The 15,146-nt window shown below is 37.0% G+C and overlaps 2 long non-coding RNA genes across 2 annotated transcripts in view; one reads left to right on the top strand and one right to left on the bottom strand.

Annotated features, from left to right (window-relative positions):
- LOC141378169 (uncharacterized) overlaps window positions 1–3,293 on the top strand; it is a 4,587-nt gene extending 1,294 nt beyond the window's left edge. The window contains exons 3-5 of the long non-coding RNA XR_012392006.1: window positions 1,469–1,533; window positions 1,787–1,940; window positions 2,402–3,293. This is a non-coding gene — a long non-coding RNA (uncharacterized lncRNA). The remainder of the gene's footprint in view (window positions 1–1,468; window positions 1,534–1,786; window positions 1,941–2,401) is intronic.
- Window positions 1–8,880, bottom strand: part of LOC103908901 (uncharacterized) — a 15,163-nt gene extending 6,283 nt beyond the window's left edge. The window contains exon 1 of the long non-coding RNA XR_012392005.1: window positions 8,725–8,880. This is a non-coding gene — a long non-coding RNA (uncharacterized lncRNA). The remainder of the gene's footprint in view (window positions 1–8,724) is intronic.
- Between the last annotated feature and the right edge of the window lie 6,266 nt (window positions 8,881–15,146).

Here is a 15,146-nt window from a genome sequence, read left to right as displayed (position 1 = left end):
TAAACACACCTGATCAAACTAATTGGGTCCTTCAGGCTTGTTTGAAACCTACAGGTAAGTGTGTTGGAGCAGGGTTGGAACTAAACTGTGCAGGGCTTCGGCCCTCCAGGGATTGAGTTTGACACCCCTGCTCTAGAGCAGGGGTGGCCAACCCTGTTCCTTCGAGAGCCACCTTCCTGCAGATTTCAGTTGCTACCATTATCAAACGCACCTGAACCAATTAATTAGGACCTGAAAACCACGTGATAATTACAGGCAGGTGTGTTTGATATGGGTTTAAGAGAAGGAAATTGTTTGTCATCTAGTCTTTAACATCTTTAATACACTCAGTTAGCTTAGACTGTTCAGATAGCTCATCAAGTTTAGTTGAAATATATAATTAAGTATCATCTGCATAGCAGTGAAAGCTGATCCCATGTCTTCTAATGATGTCTCCCAGGGGTGGCATGTATATTGTAAACAGCAAAGGGCCTAAAACTGATCCTTGATGCACCCCATACTTTGCTGGGCTGACTTGTGAAGACTGTCCATTAATATTCATAAACTGGTAACGGTCAGCTAAGTATGACTTAAACCATTGTAGAGATTGTCCCTGGACACCTGTAAACTTTAAGCGATTTATGATATTGTAGTCAATGGTGTCAAATGCTGCACTAAGATCCAGTAAAACAAATAGCGAGATGCACCCTTGGTCAGCAGCTAAGAGTAAATCGTTGGTTATTTTCACTAATGAGGTTTCTGTACTGTGATGAGCCCTGAAACCTAACTGACACACTTCAAAAACATTGTTCATCTGCAGAAATGAGCATAATTGGACAGAAACAACTTTTTTCTAGTATTTTAGACATAAATGCAAGATATGAAAATGGCCTATAATTAGCTAGGTTGCTGGGGTCCAGTTGTGGTTTCTTCTTAATAGGCTTAACAACAGCTAGCTTGTAAGGATTTGGAACATGGCCTAAAGATAAAGCAGAGTTGATAACGTTAAGAAGAGGTTCTCCTATAACAGGTAGCAGCTCTTTCAGTAATGTTGTTGGAATTAGGTCCAACATACATGTAGCAGGTTTAAAAATATTTATAATTTTATCTAGCTCTTCCTCTTCTATGATCTTGAAGTACTGTAGATTATTTGGATTGAGTGGAATGTTTACTGGGTCTGAAGTATAAGGCGGTGCAGAAAGTTTAACAGCTTCTATTTTTTGTCTAAAGCCTTTTATTTTATCACTAAAAAATTCATGAAGTCATCACTACTAATTTGCGGAGGAACATTTTGTTCCAAGGATGACCGATTATTTGTTAATTTAGCAATGGTGTTAATTAAAATCTAGGATTGTTATGATTATTTTCTATCAGTTTGCAGAGATGCTCAGCCCTGGCTGATTTTAGAGCCCTCCTATAGCTGGACATACTGTATTTGTACGCAATTCTAAAGAGCTCTAAATAGGTTATTTTTCCATTTACGTTCCAGGGCACGGGTTGCTGTTTTGAGAGCGCGAGTATGACTATTATACCAAGGTGTAATAATTTCAATTTGTAAGTAAAAATGGTAAAAAAAATAAAAAATAAAATACATAAATAATTTAATGTATTTTTTTTACAAACAAATCAATTTCTAATGATTAATAATTGTAAAATTAATACTTTTAGATTGATTTGTATATTTGATTTGATTTTACATACAATATTTGCATTATCCTGTGGATGAGGTTATGAGTTTGATAACCTGTCAGTGGTCCCACATGTGCAGTAGATTAATATTCTTTTTTTTTGTAATGTGTTATCTTAGATAAAAAAGGCTTTCTAATTCTACACAGAAGACTCAAACAAAGGAGAAGCGACTCATGGTCAGGAATGGCACGCGCAGTGGGACACAACCTCCTCTTCTTCCTGTCATTCAGAAACCTTTCCATCTAAAGCCCAATCAAATCTCTCCCATTAATGTGAGCTGACCCTGCAGGCATGAATATGTATGAGAGAGAATGCAAATAATCAACTTCACTGCTGTGCTCACAAGGGTTGTGAGGAAGATAATAACAAAGGAAAGGCCACTCAGAGCATCAGGAGAAGAGATGCCATCACTTCCTAGAATCAACATGGCGTATTTTGTGATTTATTCACACTAAGCTGATGCATGTGTGTTTGATCAGAATATGTCCTCGCAATATATTAAATGCTGTCTCAATAAAATAATTGAACACAGAAAACTGTTAGGTTGCAAATGTATTCTGAGCTCAATTTCAAATGTTGTTTGGTGGTCAGAATTAATACTCAAATAAAATAAGTAATGAGGATGATGGCTTCATGAAATTTGATGCAGGAAATGTGCCAAGTTGTCAGAGCATACAGGGGGTGTGCTTGTAAATCATTAATCTTTGCTCTTCATGTCTGCTTGTCGGTACAGACTGGGGCCTTGTATCCTGGCAACGTGCCATGGTTTCCACATGCTGGAGGGAGAAAGAGGCCCTCAGGGAGGAACCAATCATATCTCTGCCTGAAGGTGAAACAGCAGCACGCACACACACACACACACCGATAGATGCATGCATATGAGCAAATGCACTTACTCAAGCAGAAAGAAACAACTATGTGTGGACATATGTTACTGTGAACCGAATGCACAGAAACACACATTTAGTATTATGTTTTGTTTCCTTCTGGTCTTTGATTCCTACAACAACTTTATTCCATGGTCAGACAAACTCCGAGACACATGCTATTCAAATTTTACCACAGCTGTTTTGCTTACACCTAAACTACAGTATTTTAAACTGTATTTTGATAAATGGACATATGTAATGTAATGTGTATTTATATAGCACATTTATTGTGTTATTTTTGTGTTAAGCATATGTTACTTCAAGAGTTCACACTTAGCTGATAATCAATAAAGCGTATTTGGCATGCTGTCTCGGCAGAGAGCCCTGAGCTCGTAATATCCTCGAGCCCGGGGCTCCCTCCCAATAGAAGGGCGAGAGGGGAATTCGATGTCAGGTAGGTTTTGAGAACTCCCCTGCTTGTCACTGTTAGAAGTGTAAACTAAGGTTGTATTGGGTGATAATTTGTTTTAGTCGATTGGCTATGGTTTATGTTTTTGAACGGTGGGAGGAAACCGGGGAACCCGAGGAAAACCCACGCGAACACGGGGAGAACATGTAAACTCCACACAGAAACACCAACCGGCCCGATGGGTTGGACCGGCGATGTTCTTTCTGTGAGGCAACAGTGCTAGCCACTGGGCCACCGTGTCGCCCGATCAGAAAAAGTGGGAGGATGTAGGGGTGGAAAGGGGGGGAAGCTTCAAGACGAAGATAACTGGAGTGAAAAAGTCAGGTTATTTATAATGCTTCCGTAATCATCTAATAAGGTTGATTACGGCGTTAACAAGGAGCCAGCCGTGTTGATTATAAGCACGTGATCCTCTCGAAATTAGTTTATGAATAAACCACACAAAGAAGGAAGTGCATATAGTAAAATAATAATAAAATCAATATTTTAAATATGTTGCCTCACAGCAAAAAGGTTGCTGGTTCCCAACTGAGTCCTGACTGGGCCTGTTGACGTTTCTGTGTGGAGTTTGCATGTTCTCTCAGTGTTCGTTTGGGTTTCCTCCAGCTGTGGTGGCTTGAGAATGTTTCTTTGAAGTTTCAGTTTAAAACACTAATCGGACTCAGACACTGATAAAGCTGAGAACCACAAATAACAACATTAAGACTCAACTAGGAAGTTTCCACCTGGTTATTTGGTGTAGTTGTTTTAGAGTTTATTTAGCCTTTCTGCCACAATGAGTGAGCCATGCACAAACACCATTTTTCAAGTTTGCTGTGTTTTGTAAATGAACAGCACACATTTAAAGGGCTCCTATGGTTAAAAGCAGTTTGGAAAAAAAACGGGCGATTTTAGGATTTTCATTTTAGGAAGGCTCAGCTCCTTATAAGGTAAAAAAAAATTATATATATATATATATATATATATATATATATATATATATATATATATATATATATATATATATAAAGCCTAATATTACATTTATAATTAGTAATTTAATAGTAATACACTTAAAAATTGTAGTTTAATATGGGTTGTATACTAGAATTCTACTGCATTACATAGACATGCACAGCAGTTTGAGTTCTGAATAAGCCAATTAGGCTCAACCCACCTGTTTACTAAAAACCACTTTTCTATAATTAAGTGCATTCTTTTGTTTCCATGTATTAAATAAATAAACTCCCACTTTTCTGATTAAATTACACACATATAAATGTATATTTTTAAACTTACAGGCTAATTCACATATTTCACGATGTGAATGATGATAATAATAATAAATAAGAAATATTTTTAAATACTAGACAACTTGAAGTTTCTATCTCTGTCAGTGACTCGGCGACAGTTAAAACGAGTACATTCTCTTAGTGTGTTAAATCCATTCTGTGCAAGACTGTAGGGTATAGTTATAGCCACACAAACTGTAAAGTGTTTAATATTCATACTTTCTATGATCTAGTTGAGAGAGACCTACAGCTTGGGATCACAGCATCTCACATAAAAACACACTCTGATCCAGACACCAACATAATTAATGATAATAATAAATGATAATATTAAACCCACAGAAACAGAAAATCTAAATAACTTAAAAAATGATCTCCCATCATGGGAAACATCCACACACTCACACACTCATACACTACGGACAAATTAGCCTACCCAGTTCCCCTGTACCGCATGTCTTTGGACTGTGGAGGAAACCCACACAAACGCAGGGAGAACATTCAAACTCCTCAAAGAAACGCCAGCTGACCCAGCCAAGGGTTGAACCAGCGACATTTTTGCTGTGAGGCGACAGCACTACCTACTGCGCCACTGCTTCGCCTATATATTGTTTAAAAAAAGTAAAGTGTAAAGAAAATGCTGTACATGTCAAAACAGCCAGTTCATTATTTACCGTTAAATCTACATTCAACTCTGCTGAGTTGAAAAAAAAATCCTTTAATCAAATCTAATTAGTGAACTATTAAAAGGTAGATAACTAAATAAGATTTTACCAAAAGGTGAGCTGTTGGCATCTATGTATTAAGGCCACTGCCACAAACCATAAGGTACACCAAATGTTTAAATGGTATTGCACACTAGAATATTAATCAGCACAACTGTTTTTAATATTGACAGAAAAAAATCCTAATCATCATATCTACTTTTTAAACTGATTTGTTAAAAAAATCATGAGACAATGTTGATGCTGAAAATTCACCTTTAATTCATAGAAAGAATTAAACTTTGTGACTGTGTTTGCAAAAAGAAAACGTGTGAAATGGTCACATTCACATGTATCAATGCTTAATTGTATAATAGTTAATTGAACCTGTATAATAAGTACAAGAGGTTATATCAATAATTTGTTTTATCATTACATTAATTTGTCATGCTGACATACTGTGGTGCTCATACACCTTGAGAGTTTGGAAATTTAAAAGGTCATGAACCATTGCACGAGTAACTTAAGATAAAGGGCTCTATTTTGACGATCCATCCGCAAAGTGCAGGGCGCAAAAGCAATAAGGGCATGTCGGAATCCATTTTTGCTATTTTAAGGATGTAAAAATCCACTTTGCGCCGTGGCGCATGGTCTAAATGGGTTGAACTTATTTTCTTAATGAGTTATAGGTGTGTTTTGAGAATAAACCAATCAGAGTCTCATCTCCCATTACCTTTAAGAGTCAGTTGCCTCGCGCCATAGCGCATTTGCTATTTACATGAAGGACTTTGTAAGTGTAAAAACTGAGTGTTTTACTTGCAAGAAAACATTCAAATAGAGCATCTGCAGCATGAGAATGAGAGATAAGGCCTCCTCATTCTTTACTTTCAATTTCACTCTCGTTGATAGGGAAACTTCTTGTACGCACAGACATCCATTAGCCTATAAATAATTAATTTCATTTGTTAAGCGCAAAGATTTGTTTCAAAACTATTTCTAAATTCAGTTCTAATTTCTAGCAAACAAATAAATGAACAAAAATAACGAAGTGTGGTCAAAAACCTGAGTTATATCCTAAACATGCTGTGCCCCATATGGTCTAAAACCTGACAGGTGGGCAAATCTAAGCTTGTTTTTAATAAAACAAATATAAATATGGATATAATAAATAATACTGCTAATAATAATAACATTATACAAAAGCAAATTGTTATGAATGAACTGAAAAAGCCCCCCGAGGTGAAGAAAGCATGAAGGCAGTGGTTTTTATATTTATGTAGGCTAGAAAATAATATGTTTTCTAATATTTTAATCCTTTACATTTATATCCTATATATATCCTTATTATATCCTTAATATTTTAATTATTTTTCATTTGTAAAGATATTTGCGTATTGCTGTACCCTGTGTGTATTAAGCAGTGTGTAAGCGAGGCGCACAACTAACGCACTTTGCGCTGGACTTTAGACTGGCTTTGTTTTGGTCTGTTGAACAATCTATTATAGTTTCTCAAAATAGCAACGCGCCACAAATGCACCTCTTTTTGTAGACCAGAACGCCTATGGGTGCACACATGAGCGCAAATGTATTTGCTATTTAAACAGCGTGGCGCAAACGTCAAAACCACTGAACAAAACAAGCTGAAACTAGCAAACAACAATTGTGTCGCGCCTTGCGCCAGATGTATGATAGGGCCCAAAATGTGTTTGTAAATTTCTTTTTACCGCAACAGTCGTTGTCTTTTAAACAAGCCAAATTTCTGTTCTCTTCAAAATAAATCTCAAAGATTTATCTCTAACAAGAAAATAAATAACAAAAAAATCTAATAAATAAATGCAGTTGCATAATCCATACAATTCACTTTTACTTAACATTGGTGATTTTATTCAATTATTAGTAATGGGGACACAAAGTACAACAATTGTACATCTCTGTTTTTAAACAGACTCATTTAAAAAGTTTTAAAATAATTACTATGAACTAAACTTAGACACAATGAGGTACACAATGTACATAGCTGTGCATCTCAGGACAAGGACTGAAGAACACTGTACTAAAGCTATTCACTATCAGTCATCAAGTTCAACTCTGTTGTGCTGAAGATTTACTATTGTGCAATTTAGTACTAATTTACTAATGCAAATTGCACAAACAAATATTTTAGAAATTCTAGGAATTAGAAAACAAATGTGACTATTATTATCTGCTCCATCACATACTGAACAATCAGAAATGATTTCAAATAGAGGCAATGATTGCACTTTCATTATGATCTACACAAAGATTAAACATACATTACTGTTCATAGCTTAAAATATATTGAATAACTTATAAATATAAATGTAAAAACATAATCTGTGTTTTGTAAAATTATGCTACATACAGCATACCTGCACCAAAGTGTAAGGTCTTTTCATGCACTAAACCAAAACAGTACTAAAGAATAAAATGATGCATTCACTGTATTCCAGCAGATGGCGCCTATAGAACATCAGGAATACCAGCGTTATTCCATCTTGAATAAGTAGCCATGAGGCTGACACAGAAGTGTTTTGGTTGAGCATGGGCCAATCAGGGTATGGGATGCCCTCTGTTTTGTTTGTATGCAGTGTCAATTGACTTTTATTAAACATGTTTGAAGAACTTACCTTCAAAAACTACACACTTTGCTGAAAACAACAAATTTACAAAGTTACAAACAATCAAATAATTTAGAAGTTCTGGGATAACAGTTTATAGTTCAGATAGAAACGCTTGTTGATTGTAAAGATTAAAATCACTGTTTAATGCATCATGATGCTCAACATTAAAGTTATATTGTTCAACCAATATGTGGCAACAACCAGCCAACCAAAACACGTCCCTGAATATTTCTTCAAATGTTATACATCTGCTAATGAAACATAACGTTTTTAATAGTGAGTTAATGAATAATTTATTGAAAATTAGACAAAATTAACTAAATGGACATAACGTTTTCAGCCAAAACAGAAGTATTACTTACTAAGCAAAAAAAAAAAACTGTACACAGCGGATGCAATGTTAGGATTAGCTCCACTGTAAAAGATCTGGGTGTTATATTAGGCAGCAACTTAACTTTTGAAAATCATATCTCCCATGTCACTGAAACCATATTATTTTCAGAATTTGTGTTATTGCCAAGTTTGCTTTACAAGGAGTTTGTTTTGACTACAGAAGCTTTCAGTGTACATAAAGTGACAACACGAAAATAAATAAGAGAAAAGATGGCAGACATTAAACTTTTAGTCACACGTCACATTGCATTTACCCTGGCTGTTTCTCATTTCCAATATTGCAGAGAATGGATTTGCAAACTCATGGAGATCATTCCTCAGAAAGTGTCCTGTGAGAAATGAGATCCTACACTGGTCTCGCGATTCGGTTTCGATTATCATGCCATCGATTCGGTTCAATTTGATATCTCGGTGCATCATGGTGCATTGATGATGCTTTCCATACACAATTTTATATTTTACTTCACAGCACAGAAGTTCTTGTCTTAAAATGAATACATATATCATTCATTCATTCTTTTTCTTGGCGGCTTAGTCCCTTTATTAATCTGGGGTTGCCACAGCGGAATGAACCGCCAACTTATCCAGCAAGTTTTTACACAGCGGATACCCTCCCAGCCGCAACCCATCTCTGGGAAACATCCACACACACATTCACACACACACTCATACACTACAGACAATTTAGCCTACCCAATTCACCTGTACCTCATGTCTTTGAACTGTGGGGGAAACGGAGCACCCAGATGAAACCCACTCATCTCCTCCATGGGCCATCAGCCCACCAGCTCCACCAGACTCCCTTGTCCTTCTTGCTCGGCCTTGATCAGTCATCACCCTGCCTCCACCTCTGGACTCCACTCTTTCGGCTGTGCCTCATTCCTCGATGTTACCTTTGCTCCTCCTTGAGCTCCACCTCCAGCTACGGCGTCTCCCACGGTCGCCCCCTTGATGTTGGTGACCACTCCTCCTCACTCTGTCGACTCCACCCTGGGCCGTCCTACTGGCTGTGTCCTGGGTTCTATGCCTCCTGCTCCAGTTGATTTTTTTCTGCTTTTTTATTTTTAATAAATTTGCAACAATTTCAACAAATCTTTTTTCACATTATCATTATGGGGAATTGTGATAGAATGTTGAAAAATTTTATTTATTTAATCAATTTTGGAAAAAGGTTGTAACCTAAAAAATTAAGGAAAAAGTGAAGCGTATTTATCAACATATTATCAATATATATATATATTTGATTAACACTTTTATTAAACATTAATAAAAAAAAAATGAGCAACCGAGATGGTGCCCCCCTCCGGAGTTGGTGCCCTACGCAACCTGCGTAATCTGCATATAGGGAGCAGTGGTACTATATATATAATTTAATAATGTAAACAAAATAGGTATTTCTGTTCAAACATCTATAAGATAACGGTTCATTCAACCCATTCTGTAGTAATAATATCATAGCCAATAATTAGTAACAATAAAATAAGTTTTGTAGTTTTGATATCAAAGCTGATGCATGCCTACTTAGCTCTGTCTGTCTTTCGCTCCCACATTTCTGCAGCAGCTGCTCTCAGTCTGGGCTTGTGTCCAGCTCTATGCCATTCTGACATTGCTTTCAGACTCTCTCTCTCTCTCACACACACACACACACACACACACACACACTGTATATTGCTGTACCCATGCCAAAGCTCTCAAATTGCCAGCATGTGTTTCACGTCCTCTGATGCACCTAGTGTCACCACAGCCTGTCTGAACAGTTCGTAATATCAATAATTGATGCTCCTGAGGAGCGCTAATTAAATTAGTTAATTATGCTGGTAAAATTACATGTAATTATGAGACTGGAGGTTGTGTTTAGTAAATTTGTCTCGTCCATGCTCTTGCTAAAGAATGGTGGCAAAATGTATTCCTTGACGATTAGGCAAATATGATAGATTATTACTCTATTTTCTAAAATCAAATGTGTGTGAGAGAAGATTTAATGATCTGTCCCATTTCTCTCTGAGCCAACCTTACTGATGTGCTTAGTACATCAAATACTTATAATGTTCTTAATATATATATATATATATATATATATATATATATATATATATATATATATATATATATATATATATATATATATATATATATATATATTAGTGCTGTCAATCGATTAAAAAGAATTAATTAATTAATCGCACCTTTAAAACAATTTATCGCGATTAATCACGATTAATCACATTTATAATACTGAAACTTGTAATTTTGGCTATTAAAATGTAAAACTAATGTAAACGCAAGACAAAAAATATTTAAATTCAAAATATAATTGTTTATTAGAATTTTTGTTTAACTTGTAACACAGATTTCTTCATGTAAACAACATACCCACAATAAACCATCAAGATCCTGCTTGACAGCCATATTTATTACAGAAATGAAAACACAGGCATGTTAATGACATTTAAATTTCAAAACAATCAATGCCAATAAAGAAAACATTGATTTCCAAGTTGGATTCTAAGTGGACTGCAAAAAATGCCAAAATACATGCATTACAGATATGGAAAATAAAAAATTATAATATTAAACTATAGAATACAAACTGTTGCACTCATTGTAAAGTTTTATTGCTGTGAGTTGAGAACATTAATTATAGAGTAGAAACAATTTTGCTTAATCCTTCTTTACATTCATCCAGTTGCTAAGACTAGGAGTATCCCGCAAGTGCACAGAGACTCCCGGATGCCCGCAAATGAATGATAATCTCTCGTGAACCGGTCGTTATACACACCCCTCTCCACTGCATCCCTCCTAGCTCTTCAGGTAGCCTATGTCGCGCGCAACTCACCCCAACCGTCCTTCAGGTACGTCTCGCGCATGCACACCCCTTCTCAGATATGTCGCTCACTCTACCCCTGACACCCCTCAACGAGCCTGACACAGACACACAAACAGACACACACACAACGCGCTGGAGCGCCTCCCTTCAGATTCAACACGCATGATCGCGTTCATTAAATTTGCTTAAACTAAGCGTTCTAAAGTATTACTGTATTTTACAAGGATTCTGACACAACAACGCGAAGCAAACACTTTCGTTGTGTTTAATGAGGAAACACGCTAAACATGGAGGGCTCATGCTGACAGGCAGAGTAATGCCCTGTCTTTGACAGCTCGCGACTTCACCAGAGACTTTCTGAGTACATTCACATGAGACACCAATACTCCGATTTTAATATGATTAATATGATTTAATATGATTAAGATAATACTCTAATTAAAAGTCTACCGTGTAGCCTAAGCAGCAATTTTTTTACCTTAAAGGAACACCGAGTCACTAAATGCGGAGGATTTTCTTTCTGTTCGCCATGCGGTATCAACTTACAACAGAAGTCGAAAGTTAAAAATGAAACACCCGAAATTGCTTGAAACTGTGGATAACCTGTGATGCAACTAATTGTTTTTACTGAAACTTGCCTTCAAAAAGTGCTTCCTTGGTCTTATCCACATTACTTGCATGTTGAACACACGTCCACCACAACAGGAAGTAAAAAAAAAACCCTTCAACTGCGTTAATTACGTTATTTTTTTAACACGTTATTTATTTAAAATTAATAGCATGCGTTAACGCACTAATTTTGACAGTGCTAATATATATATATATATATATATATATATATATATATATATATATATATATATATATATATATATATATATATATATATATATATACTGTATATAGACCAGTAGTCAACAGAATTGGGATCCATGTTGTAATATCTTAAGGATGCAGACACAGATAAATGAGATAACACAACACCTAAGCAACACCTACTAGCCCAAATCCGCAGGAGGCAGAAGTCTGAAAAGGCATGAAGTTGGCACATAGTCTACAAAGACTACGAATCTGCCTTGCTGCTGTTCAGAGTATCAATTCATGCACACATGATAATTGGACCAGAAACATGACCCAGTTAATATTCATGTTAACTCCAGGACAAATGGTTGACACAAACTTTTCTTTCAGACAGGAATATATCCTTCTTGAAATCTGTGTATTAAAAACCAACAGATCATTGCCAAAAAGATGATAGCAGACTTTTAATTTGATCACATCACTCCTGTATGACACCTGAAAGTGTGTTTGTTTTACAATTCATTAATCACGCATAAGCATGAAATTATTGCTTGGTTTGTCATATGTTGGATGAATGAATGTAGAAAAAAATCTTTCCTTTCATTTCCTTATCTATAATTTTTATTAAACATGTTTAAAATGTATTTTATTAACAGTATAAAATTATACTTTAAACAATATCAATGTCACACCCTCGGCTCGTTCCTGCAGCTCCAATCTCCACTCTCCCTTACCATCCACCACTCACCACACCCGTGAACAATCACCTGATTACCCACACATGCACCTGCAATTACCCATGCACTGTATATCAGATGGTTCTTCTCATCGTCTCTCCCTCTTCCTCTCTATTCTTTCGTGGATGTCCTTCTTCTTCTGTGGATGCAAACACAACTGCTTAAGGGAAGGGACTAAGCTTTGGTGGTGTATTACTGAAGATCTGACACTTACCATATAAACTGTGTGTAAGATCGTTCTCCCTCTGCTTCACCACTTACCTGCTTCATCTCTCAGCATCTGTTGCATAGCACTAATAAATACCCTTAAAGATGTATCCTGCTTTGCCTTCCTTGTGTGACCGTGACAGGATTTGAGACCAAAAAAAAAATCTTAACGCGGCTAATGGAGACTAGCCCCACTCTAACCAGAAGTTTTCCATTCCCCGGAATGGTGCATTCCATGTGGCAAACCTTACCTTCTGCTCCCCTGAGCATTAATGCTAACCAAGTTGTCTTCAAGCTTTCCCTTCTTACAGGATGAGCTTTACAGTGGGTGGATGCTCTTTGAAATGTCAGCAGTCTAGTTATGGCCACCTATAAGTCATTTACCAGCCACCTTAAAGAGGTGTTCGCTGTTCCACTCACTCTCCTTTCTGTGTATAATTAATTAAGCACTCTACGGCAGGGATTCTTAACCAGTGGGCCAAGGCTCAGTAGTGGGCCTTAGCGATCCCGCAGGTGATCAGCTTAAAATTTAACTCTCAATATTATACAATCATTTTTGGATTTCATTATAAATATGCTATATTAAAATGATGGAAGTAATGCACTTTCTCCTGTTCTGTGATTAATAACTTCAAAATCGGTGCAGAAACAGCCTCATGATCGCATCTGCAACCAGTACGTGTCTGTTCATTCACAAACTATGCAAAAAGTGGAAGTGAAAGTTTTCTTTGTGTATTTTTGTGAACTATTTATTATATCCACATAGCTTCCAAATTAATGTCCTTTTAGTGTCTTATAATGGACACACGCCTTACTGGAGGATCAATGCTTTTTATGCCATAGAATGTAAAATAAACTTGCAATTGGCTTCACACATGCTCTGGTGGACACTGTTCACTGTTCCTGCCAGTGATCTCCCAATAATATCCAGCCGCAACTAGTTTTATCTATCTATAATAGAATTTAAATAAAATTAAATATTTTTTTAATGAAATTCTGATAATAGAAAATAAAAAGGCACAAAAAATTACATATATATGTATGTATGTGTGTGTGTGTGTGTAGTGTGTTTGTGTTAAAAAATAAAGGTTTAAATGAAAATTTCATACAAACATTTTAGAGAAAATGTCAGATAGGTGGGCCTTAAAAAAATTGATCGGATAAAGAAATGGACTCCGAAGTGAAAAAGGTTGAGAACCCCTGCTCTACGGCAATGTAACGCCACAATTTATGATTACACCTTGCAATTCCGAGTACTCGCCGCTAGCAGTTGCTGGAATCAGGTGGTCCTCCTCGCTGCTTACCATAAAGGTTTACAACCCAAACACTGCAAACATGGTGGTCTATGATGACAACATCAATTTGGAAACCTTTATTAAAAAGGCTATCAGAATATTCCACAACCTCTCAGCCTGTTCCACCTCAATGTTCACTAATCATGTTTCACCCACCACAACTCTATCACCACCACAGGGGACGAGAGAGCCCATGATTAGGGATACCTATTGCCTTGAATCCTCTGACCTACTATGACGGATTCTTAATCGGCTCTGCCTGTATTGTGGAGAACAAACTGTCCTCATCTCTGCCTGCCCAGTTCACCAGCCTAGCCTAATGGTCAGTTAAGTTACTTTTACTCGATTAGTATCTCATACACCTCATATTCAAGCTCAATTAATTGTAAATTCTCATACTATCCCCTTACATGTGGTGGTTGATTCTGGAGCAGCTGGTAACTTCATCTCTTCTCATTTCATGACCAAACATAATATCCCCTCTGTGCGTAATGAAGTTCTATACCAGATAACTAGCATACAAAACTCACCATTAGGCGATGGCAAGATATCCCGACAAACAAAGGAAGAGATTATCCAGTGTCCTCTTACCATCGAGAAAAATTAATTCTACTCACCCTTCCTCGAGCCAATGTTGATGTCATTCTGGACATACCTTGGCTCGCACAGCATCAACCCAACATGGACTAGAGCACTAGTGAGATACTGGGATGGAGCGCAGCATGTACAAACTATGGTCACACTTCTCCGTTCATAATCTGCACCTGCATTCTCTCTGTTCACACCAACACCATAAAAAAAATCCTCACCACTCCTCCACAGTCTTCATTCCGGCTATCTCGACGTCTTCAGCAAAAAAAACGAGCCACACAGTTACCCACACATTGATCTTGGGACTGTAGCATTGACCTGCAGCCAGATGCCAAACTACCGCACAGAAGAATATATCCCCTTTCCCGTCCTGAGCATGAGGCGAGGAAGAATTACATCAAGGAGACTCTCAGCCAAGGGTTTATCAAACCATCCAGCTTCAAGCTTAATTTTTTGTGGCATAGAAGGATGGAGGACTAAGGCCATGTATTGATTACAAAACACTTGATGCTGCCCACTGTTAAGTTCACCTCCCCTTTGTCTCTGGTACTGGCCACCCTAGAGGAGCTCCGAAAGGCCCGCATATTCAGTAAACTGGACCTCTGAAGAGTATACATTCTAATCCATATCCGAGAAGGAGACAAGTGGAAAACAGCTTTTAATACCCTCTCT

This window comes from Danio rerio, chromosome 16 (assembly GCF_049306965.1).
Source record: "Danio rerio strain Tuebingen ecotype United States chromosome 16, GRCz12tu, whole genome shotgun sequence".
In the NCBI taxonomy this organism is placed as follows: domain Eukaryota; kingdom Metazoa; phylum Chordata; class Actinopteri; order Cypriniformes; family Danionidae; genus Danio; species Danio rerio.
The sequence above is the reverse complement of the archived record's forward strand: the minus strand, read 5'-3'. Positions and strand labels throughout refer to the sequence as shown.